Source organism: Hesperophylax consimilis, unplaced genomic scaffold (assembly GCF_061612785.1).
Source record: "Hesperophylax consimilis isolate HC1 unplaced genomic scaffold, BYU_Hcon_1.0 scaffold_266, whole genome shotgun sequence".
Taxonomy (NCBI): domain Eukaryota; kingdom Metazoa; phylum Arthropoda; class Insecta; order Trichoptera; family Limnephilidae; genus Hesperophylax; species Hesperophylax consimilis.
Window position 1 is genome coordinate 10,001 of NW_028301456.1, and position 10,788 is coordinate 20,788.

The 10,788-nt window shown below is 45.2% G+C and overlaps 3 non-coding genes across 3 annotated transcripts in view; all 3 read right to left on the reverse strand.

Moving 5' to 3' along the window:
- Window positions 1-1,585, reverse strand: part of LOC149408461 (large subunit ribosomal RNA) — a 4,064-nt gene extending 2,479 nt beyond the window's left edge. Inside the window, exon 1 of the ribosomal RNA XR_016305581.1 lies at window positions 1-1,585. This exon is cut by the window's left edge and continues 2,479 nt beyond it. This is a non-coding gene — a ribosomal RNA (large subunit ribosomal RNA).
- Window positions 1,586-1,994: 409 nt separating this feature from the next.
- On the reverse strand, window positions 1,995-2,156 carry LOC149408462 (5.8S ribosomal RNA). Its single transcript, XR_016305580.1, has one exon. It is a non-coding gene; the product is annotated as a 5.8S ribosomal RNA (ribosomal RNA).
- A 329-nt stretch (window positions 2,157-2,485) lies between these two features.
- On the reverse strand, window positions 2,486-4,425 carry LOC149408463 (small subunit ribosomal RNA). Its single transcript, XR_016305584.1, has one exon. It is a non-coding gene; the product is annotated as a small subunit ribosomal RNA (ribosomal RNA).
- Window positions 4,426-10,788: the final 6,363 nt, after the last annotated feature.

The window sequence follows — 10,788 nt, forward strand, 5'->3', positions numbered from 1 at the left end:
CATGGCCACCGTCCTGCTGTCCTGAGCGACCAACGCCTTTTATGGTATCCGATGAGCGTTCATTGGGCGCCTTAACTCGACGTTTGGTTCATCCCACAGCGCCAGTTCTGCTTACCAAAATTGGCCCACTTGGCACTCCCATCCGAGCTCCTACTTCATCTTCGAGCAAGAAGGAGATCTCACCCATTTAAAGTTTGAGAATAGGTTGAGGCCATTTCGGCCCCAATGCCTCTAATCATTCGCTTTACCGGATGAGACTGTGCGAATGGCGGTCCGAAAACCGTCATGTTTCTCGAGCGCCAGCTATCCTGAGGGAAACTTCGGATGGAACCAGCTATTAGATAGTTCGATTAGTCTTTCGCCCCTATACCCAGTTCGGACGATCGATTTGCACGTCAGAATCGCTTCGGTCCTCCATCAGGGTTTCCCCTGACTTCGACCTGACCAGGCATAGTTCACCATCTTTCGGGTCCCAGCGTGTACGCTCTCAGTGCGTCTCGATAATCGCACGGGGGCTTTCTCGAAACGCCTCGGGAATGCGGCGGGGCGTCTGACGACGCCCGCGCATCTTCCCTGCGACCGGCTCGAGGCCGGCCTTTCACTTTCATTTCGCCTCTGGGTTTATCAGTGTTCCCAATGACTCGCGCACATGCTAGACTCCTTGGTCCGTGTTTCAAGACGGGTCCTGTGAGTGCCCAAAACAAAACCACCGCCGACCGGGACGCGTCCCGTCCGAGAGCGCGCCGCTAACGACGGACACCCGACGCGCGACACCCGCGACGCACTAGACGCCGGGGGCCACGCGAAGGACGCCGCTGCAGCGCGACGGACGCCCGCGAGGGGCGGACGCGATCCTCGTTCTCTACCGTCGCTGCGTAATGTACGCCGCGGCCGTGGACACCGCGGCTCCGCCTCGCAGAGCGAGACGGGTCAACCGCACGGCGCATTCGACCGCGGCGCGACGGGTCGCGGTGTTATACTAAGGGAGAAGTGCACGCGCTCCGGGAGCCTGACGGCGCACCCGCGCACCCACCGCCCCGACCCGAAAGCCGAAGGCGAAGGTTTGCGCGAGGCGCGAGCCCCGACGGAAGACACGATGAATCTCCCCGTTCGCTCGTTTGAGTTCCACAGGTTTACCCCTGAACGGTTTCACGTACTCTTTAACTCTCTCTTCAAAGTTCTTTTCAACTTTCCCTCACGGTACTTGTTCGCTATCGGTCTCGTGGTAGTATTTAGCCTTAGATGGAGTTTACCACCCACTTAGGGCTGCACTCTCAAGCAACCCGACTCTAGGGAGAGAGACCGTCGCGGCCGGCTACCGTCACCACGGGCCTGGCACCCTCTGCGGGTAAGCGGGCCCCGTTCAAGATGAACTTGGACAGGCAGCCGTGACTAATGACCGCGCGTGTATGTATAACTCTCCTCCCGAACGCTACATTTCCCGGCGGCCCGCCGGGGCCGCAGGATTCAGCGCTGGGCTCTTCCCGTTTCGCTCGCCGCTACTCGGGGAATCCTCGTTAGTTTCTTTTCCTCCGCTTACTGATATGCTTAAGTTCGGCGGGTGATCTCTCCTGATTTGAGGTCGACAACAAAAATTTTATAAATTCGAGAAGTACGCAAAGCAAGTGTGCGCGTATTCTCGCCCGTGCAGACTCTGTCAAGCGGGCGCGAAACCGACGAGCGTCCGCGGAGGTGCGCGCGGCCGAGAGCGCGAAGATCGCCCCGGACAGCCGACCGCTCGCGCGGTAGACTGCCCAGTTTTCAGCGTCGTCGCTAGCTCAAGGCTCGCACGCGTTCCTCCGCGTTTGGTATAACGCAAGCGGAAATCGCGCGCATCGAGAGAGCACTTCGTCAAATTTAACCGGACGCCGAGGTCCCGGCGCGCGTCTCCGAGGAGACGACGCGCGCGGGCCCCGGCGACGCCGGCAACGCTCGCTCTGCGCGCCCCCGTCCGAGGACGGGGGCGAGAGAACAGTCTGGTCGCATTGTGTGCGCGACCCTCAAACAGGAGTGGTCCGTCGACAAACTACGTCTTGCTCGGACCGCAATGTGCGTTCGAAATGTCGATGCTCATGTGTCCTGCAGTTCACACTCTGACGCGCATTTAGCTGCGTTCTTCATCGACCCACGAGCCGAGTGATCCGCCGTTCAGGGTAATAATGATAACAAACATAAATAGATACGTTTTAGTTTTCGGTTTTTACAATTTGGTTTGCGTTTTCGAAATGTTTATAATTCCATTCGACAAAAAGATTAATTTTGTACCGCCGCCTTCACGGCGACGGGTAAAATTTCACCGGACGAGCGGATAGAGGACGAAGCCCTCCTCCGCTCGACGCCGGCGGTTCTCGGTTCGCATCGGCGCCCTCGGGCGATCTCCGACGCAGTAATTTAGCATTCGTTCGATTATGGTATATATGTATAATATATGTTTTGTTTCATAATAATATTTCATATCATGGAAAGCGCAAACATTAAACACAGGAAATGATCCTTCCGCAGGTTCACCTACGGAAACCTTGTTACGACTTTTACTTCCTCTAAATGATCAAATTCGGTCAAACTTTCCGACGCGTCGGATGCCCGTGAGAGCTTCCGCGCACCAGTCCGAAGACCTCACCAAATCATCCATCGGTAGTAGCGACGGGCGGTGTGTACAAAGGGCAGGGACGCAATCAACGCGAGCTGGTGACTCGCTTTTACTAGGAATTCCTCGTTCATGGGGGAGAATTGCAAACCCCAATCCCTATCACGAAGGGGTTTCATCGGGTTACCCGGGCCGTTAGGCCAAGGAGGACACGCTGATCCCTTCAGTGTAGCGCGCGTGCGGCCCAGGACATCTAAGGGCATCACAGACCTGCTATTGCTCAATCTCGTGCGGCTATATATACCGCCGGTCCCTCTAAGAAGATTTTCATTGTACGCCGGTAGTGAAGACCGCGAAACGCACGACCCCGACGCGCGAACGCCGAAGCCGCGCGCACACGGACCCTCGTGATACCGGTTGCACGTCTATTTAATAGGCTAGAGTTACGTTCGTTACCGGAATTAACCTGACAAATCGCTCCACCAACTAAGAGCGGCCATGCACCACCACCCACCGAATCGAGAAAGAGCTGTTAATCCGTCAATCCTTCCAGTGTCCGGGCCTGGTGAGTTTTCCCGTGTTGAGTCGAATTAAGCCGCAGGCTCCACTCCTGGTGGTGCCCTTCCGTCAATTCCTTTAAGTTTCAGCTTTGCAACCATACTCCCCCCGGAGCCCGAAAGCTTTGGTTTCCCGGGAGCTGCCCACCGGGTTAAAATTATGAAACTTCGGCGGATCGCTGGCTGGCATCATTTATGGTTAGAACTACAGCGGTATCTAATCGCCTTCGAACCTCTAACTTTCGTTCTTGATTAATGAAAACACCTTTGGCAAATGCTTTCGCTTTAGTCCGTCTTGCGACGATCCAAGAATTTCACCTCTAACGTCTCAATACGAATGCCCCCAGTCGTCCCTATTAATCATTACCTCTGGTATCAGAAAGCCAACAAAACAGAACCGAGGTCCTATTCTATTATTCCATGCGTACAATATTCAGGCAAGTGTTAGCCCGCTTTGAGCACTCTAATTTGTTCAAAGTAAACAGCCGCGACGGCCCGCCTCGGTGCGCGGCCGACCGTGAGGCCGACCGACACACGCCGGCGGTGGACGCACCGGCGAGAAGCCCCGCAGACGTGCCTGTCGTACCGCATTCGGTAGACCGACACCGCAGGACACAATTTCAACTACGAGCTTTTTAACCGCAACAACTTTAGTATATGCTATTGGAGCTGGAATTACCGCGGCTGCTGGCACCAGACTTGCCCTCCAATGGATCCTCATTAAAGGATTTAAAGTGTAATCATTCCGATCACGAGGCCTCGGACGAGTCCCGTATCGTTATTTTTCGTCACTACCTCCCCGTGCCGGGAGTGGGTAATTTGCGCGCCTGCTGCCTTCCGTGGATGTGGTAGCCGTTTCTCAGGCTCCCTCTCCGGAATCGAACCCTGATTCCCCGTTACCCGTGACAACCATGGTAGTCGCATAAACTACCATCGACAGTTGATAAGGCAGACATTTGAAAGATGCGTCGCCGGTGCTAGACCGTGCGATCAGCTCAAAGTTATCTAGAGTCATCTCGAATGGCGACGGACGGGGCGCGAACCCCGCCGCCGATTGGTTTTTGATCTAATAAAAGCATTCCTCCCGTTACCGGTCAGAACCTCGTTTGCATGTATTAGCTCTAGAATTGCCACAGTTATCCAAGTAACCGTGTACGATCTAAGGAACCAAAACTGATATATTGAGCCATTCGCGGTTTCACCTTAATTCGGCTTTTACTGAGACTTGCATGGCTTAGTCTTTGAGACAAGCATATGATTACTGGCAGGATCAACCAGGGAGCTGCACCACCGTCGGAGGGTTTTTAATCCTCCGAACGACAGAGGCCCGCCCTCGCGTAGAGGGCGCGGACAACACGGCGTTAAAGAACACGCGACGGAGTCACCCGCACGAGTCACGCTCATTATGCGTACCGCTATATTCTCCCGCTCGGCGACCGTCGCTAGACGAAAGCTCCGCGGGAAAATTTTTGCTTCAAACGAAGAAAGCGCGCGTAGGACGGCTCCCGCCCGAGAGAGAGAGACCGCACCCGCGACGACGCTATCGTCCGATTTATAATTCCCATTCGTAAAACGTGTACACCGAAAGCGCACGCCTTTGGCGAGGCAACAGTGAGACGGGGATAAAATCCTCCGCCTTTGCTTTTGAAAATTCTGCTCGCGCGGAACTCCAGAGTCAAAACATGAGCGCGAACGCCGCGCAGAAGCGGGCGTCACGTAGTTTCTCGCAAATAACACCGCCGACACGACCGATAGGCCGCCGCAGTTTGCGAACGCCGTGCATCGAGAGCCCGCCACACTCGGCGGGCACAAAGCTGTGCCGGGTCGCGTTCTCGCTCGGGACGGCGCCGAGCGCGATGCGCCCGCTCCGACCCCTCGAAGGCGCGCAGGCGGCCGGGCCGTCGGGCCTCGGGCGGCTCGCGAAACCGGGCACAAGGCGCTCGGTCTCGGTAAATAAATTTACTCTCGTCACTTACTTTCGTATTCGCATTTTGGAAATTTTAAATTATTTCATTTAATCGATGATACCGACCGACCGTTCCCGGTGAGTTTAAAAAAACTTAATACAGAGGTACGTAGTTATTTCAAATTTACACAATAAGAACATATTTCAAATAAAAATAAAAACTTAACATAGATATAATAATAATAATAATAAATAACTAACATAACTAACTAAATATATAACTAACAGATCGAGCGATTAGTCATAATAGAACCGATATAGTTTTACATGACAAAATTTTTAAAAATAACTTATATCATCGATGTCGCTATTCCGAATTCCTGTAATATTCAAAAATCTGTTAGTGAAAAAATAAGAAAATACACAGATTTAGGAAATGAGAAAAAAAGAATTTGGCATTCTCAGACTATAAAAATATTACCATTCGTTATTTCGGCTACCGGCATTATACCTAGCTCTCTTATTAAAAATTTAGGCGTATTAGATCTATCAAAAAATTTATATATAAAGATGCAAAAGTCGGTCATTTTGAATACATGTAGGATAACAAAAGATTTTTTTAAATGTTTATGTTGAGGGATCTGTAGGATTTATTTATAGGCCCCGTTAGGAGTTCTACCGAGCCGAACCCTCCGATATGAAAATATCTGGAGTCGGTGAATTATTTTCCCATTTGATCTCTGTTGAGTTGACGTGTTGTTCTTGTATTGTTTTGTATTTATTTTACTTTTTTAAATTTAAATTCCATTGACAAAGATCAATTTTTTGCTAATAAGTATTGGCAAAAAATTTTTATTGGCATAAAATTATATTGGCAGAAGATTTTATTGGCATCAAATTTTATTGGCAGAAAATTTTATTGGCCTAAAATTTTATTGGCATAAAATTATATTGGCAGAAAATTTTATTGGCATCAAATTTTATTGGCATCAAATTTTATTGGCAGAAAATTTTATTGGCATAAATTTTAATGGCAAAAATTTTTGTCAATTTATCTATTTGCAAAAATTGTAATCGCACCTAACCTGACCTGACCTAACCTAACCTAACCTAACCTAACCTAACCTAACCTAACCTAACCTAACCTAACCTAACCTAACCTAACCTAACCTAACCTAACCTAACCTAACCTAACCTAACCTAACCTAACCCAACCTAACCTAACCTAACCTAACCAAACCTAACCTAACCTAACCTAACCAAACCTAACTTAACCTAACCTAACCTAACCTAACCTAACCTAACCTAACCTAACCAAACCTAACCTAACCTAACCTAACCTAACCTAACCTAACCTAACCTAACCTAACCTAACCTAACCTAACCTAACCTAACCTAACCTAACCTACACTAACCCAACCTAACCTAACCTAACCTAACCTAACCTAACCTAACCTAACCTAACCTAACCTAACCTAACCTAACCTAACCTAACCTAACCTAACCTAACCTAACCTAACCTAACCTAACCTAACCTAACCTAACCTAACCTGATACATAAAGTAAATTCACCCGGCACCCACAAGACTAGGCAACATTTTAGAATTGTTATATTATATCATTTATTCTGTTGAGTTAAAAAAAAAAGAAAACTTAATAGACGACATTGAAATTAAATCAAATAAATTCATATTTACACGTACATTTTTTAAAAATATATTCAATTAAAAATTAACATTTTTACCTCTACAAGAGTCCAAAAACACTCGTCTGTGAAGTGTAAAAAAATAATAATAAAATTTTACTTTTAAAACATATGTAAATAGGAGAAAAAAAAAATCATAACAAAACATATAAAGTGAAGAGATTTTTGTATATTTATACATAAGTACATACATACATACATACATACATACATACATAGTAAGAAAACGATTTTAAAAGGGATTCGAATAAAACAAATTCACCGACTATTACAGACCGCGATGCGCCCGCTCCGACTCCTCGACTGCGCTCAGACGGACGCCCGGGCGGTCGGGCCTCTCGCGGAACCGGCCGCAGTAGCGCGAGCCGCGTCGCCTCATCTCCGGCCGTCTGCCCGACTGCTCACGCTCGGTCTCGAAAAAATAAATTTACCCTCGTCGCTCACGTCTTCTCACTATCGAAATGTTAAATTATACATACATACATACATACATACATACATACATACATACATACATACATGATAAGAAAACTAAAAAATAAACATTTTCACACTGAGGGCCATTAAGTGCGGCCCGTTTACTCCCGCCGTTTACCCGCGGCTACCACCCGAAATGAGATCCTCTCAGCTCCGCTCCGGTCCCAATGCTCCCGTAACATTTAAATTTTTTATTCTACGCTGCAAGAATGACGTTCCGAATTAGATTCCGAAATAAAAATCTATAAAAATAAATAAATTACAATTTCACATTGAGGGCCATTAAGTGCGGCCCGTTTACTCCCGCCGTTTACCCGCGGCTATCATCCGAAATGAGATCTTGTCAGCTCCGGTCCCAATGCTCCCGAAACCTTTAAATTTAATATTCTACACTAAGAATGGCGTTCCGAATTAGATTCTGAAATAAAATACGTCAAAAAAAAAGTTTTTTTTTTTTTTTTTTTCTTTTAAATCACACCGTGCCCGGGGCAAATGGCGTCATCGGGTGCGTCGCAGTTACTCCCGCCGTCCACCCGCGGCCGCTACTCGATATCAGATCCCACTCATCGCCGGCCCCGCTGCACCGAACCGCGGCTAAATTTATTATTCTACACTAAAAATGACGTTATGAGTTCGATTCTGAAATTTAAAAAAAATAAATATTTTATTTTTAAATAAGAAAATTTTGAAAACACTTTGAGGGCCGTTAAGTGCGTTCCAGTTACTCCCGCGCTTTACCCGCGCCCGCCGCTCTGAATTGCATTCCCTCACCTCCTGACGAAAATGATTTATTTAATTTATTAATTATCGAAGACAATATTACCGATTTCTAAACGAAAATCTGAAACAGAAAAATCAGAAAAGGATACGGTCACATCTAGGACTGATTTTTTTTTTTTTTATTATTTTGGTGATTTTTCTCTTTCAGATTTTCTTTTAGAATTCGCTAATATTATCTTCGATAATTAAATATTACAATATTAGGTTTTACTCAGTAAAGTTATTCCAAAAAATAAATAATTACTATTATTATTATTTATAATTTTTATTCACACATAAATATGACACTTAGGTACACAGCATAAGAAGAATAATAACAAAAAACCTAATTTTCCCCGAAACCGCTACGCCATCTATCGTCTACAATGTTTTGAACTCATCAAAAGACGAAAAAAAAGAAGAAAGGTTTGTGAATTGATTTCTTTTTTCGATATCATACTACAAGTCGTAAGTTGGGTTTCTATATTATATTGATCGGCGACCGGATAAATCATCAAAATGATAATTCATCACATATTTAAAAAGTTATGTAAAGTCATGGAAAGTGATGAATCAAAAACTTTTTTTTACTGGGTTAAGTAGGTTAGGTTAGGTCAGGTTAGGTTAGGTTGGGTTAGGTTAGGTTAGGTTAGGTAAGGTTAGGTTAGGTTAGGTTTAAACAAATCATCGTTTTTAATGATTCTATATCACTTTTTAAAAGTGTGTTGAACAGTCACCGTGTTGAGTTAGCATGGAACCATATTGATCATAAATTTTATATATAATCATAATACATAGGGCGACTGAAGAAAGCCACACTAAGTTTATCGAAAACCGCCACGAGTGTCGATGAAATAAATAAATAAATAAATTAATTAAAATTAAAAGAAAATCGATAAATGCAATCAGGTTGCATGATAAATCACCACAATGACAACAGAACACACATTGAAAAAGTGATATGAAGTCATTAAAAGTGATGAAACAAAAATTGGGTTAAATACTTATACTCGTAACCTATTCAACCTAGTTTTTGTTTCATCACTTTTCATGACCTCACATCGCCGTTTAAAGGTTTGTTGAATTTTGATTTTGACGATTTATCCGGTCACTAACCCCTAACCTAACCAGAATACGGGACACGTCTCCATCGTCTTTTTTTTTTCGAAAATTCGGTTAAAAAAAAAAAATAACATTCTGGAGGAGAACCACCACTTTCTTGCCCTGTTTTAGGTACTGACAGTACCCCTTCAGAGCAACAACTCGGAAACTGCTTTTAAATTTAACTGAAACTGTAATGAAACATTCTTTATGGGCATTCTGGTAATCATGTACCGCTTCTGTTGCGGTTATCATCTGGGCTCGCTCCACATGAATTAACATACACTTTACGCATTGAAAGAGTCCATAAATTTTTTTTAAGGTTTTTTTATTCTCGCGGCTCTATGGACGTTACCCTTGGCTTTACCCATCGATTTATATATTAGGCATGACCAATTACCACTCCCTAGAGACAAGTAGAGGTATTGCTTTGCTTAAATATTTTTTTCAACTAATAAACGATCACTTATCTAATAATGATATACTGGCCCAATTATTTTTTTTTTGTACCAGAGTCTCACTCTCGAGGACGTCATAACAATGACGTCTTCTATATAGTAGAGCGAGCCGCACTAATTTATTTATAAACTCACGAGAGCTACGTGCTTTTTGAATGCGGTAGATAAAAAAATAGATTTTTATTTTTTGTGTCCTATAGCGCATTTGCGAGATTTTTGGAATTGCATATACACTGCATAAATGGTACAATTATGGCTATTTTACTTGTAATTGTTATAAATAAATGTACAAATTATATAAATAAATACATACCTAACCCCCGTTTCTTATTTTCGGCATTCGGAGTGGTTGAGGGTGCAATGGCAAGGCCATTTCCTGGTTATCAGCTGAAAACGGGATACGCCGAGCAGTATCTTGTTCTGATCCAACTTCACTGTCCGAGTCAATGGTCAATTGTTCCCTGTGGGACTTCCTTTTTAGAGGGTCAAGCAGTAGGCGATGTGGAGGAAATTAGTTCATGAATCTTTTTCATAAGGTTTTTTTCACGGTCCCCCAAAGGATCTCCAGGATTCCTGGTGGAGCCATCGGAATCCTCCGACGAAACCGGAACAGACGCCATTTACACTGAAAAATGTCAAGACAATTGAAGAAAAGTCAAAATTAAAAGTAAAAAAACGTTTTGGAGCAAATTGTATGTATGTAACATTTCAATGTTAACTTTTTTTTCTAATTTCTAAATTTTAAAAAAGGGACATATGGGAATGTGGTAAATCCGCGCGATAACTTCACAATCGGAGGACGAGGCGTTCGGCCACCTAGAGAGAGTCACAGTTACTACCGCCGCTAATCCGCTTTAAAAAAAAAATCGCATAAAAAAAGCCCCCGAGGCACACTCCATTCGAGTGTCCCTCGGTGGGTGTTGTGAAAAGAATGTACGTACGTACGTATGTATGTATGTATGTATGTATGTAACATTTCAATGTTAACTTTTTTTTTCTTTTCCGTTCGTGAAACTCTCAAACACGCTAAAACCGTCACGAGTGCCGGGGACTTTGAAAAAAAAAAAATTGCAAAAAAAAAGCGCGAACGAACGCGCGCACAAGCGTAGAGGACGGGGGCGCGTCACGTTTCACACGTGACACGCTCCGTCGTCCGTACGCTTGTACGACACGCTCGCTCGCGCTAGGCCGCAAACAGCAGCAGCATGGGGGGGCCGACGCTCCGTGGAGACGATCGG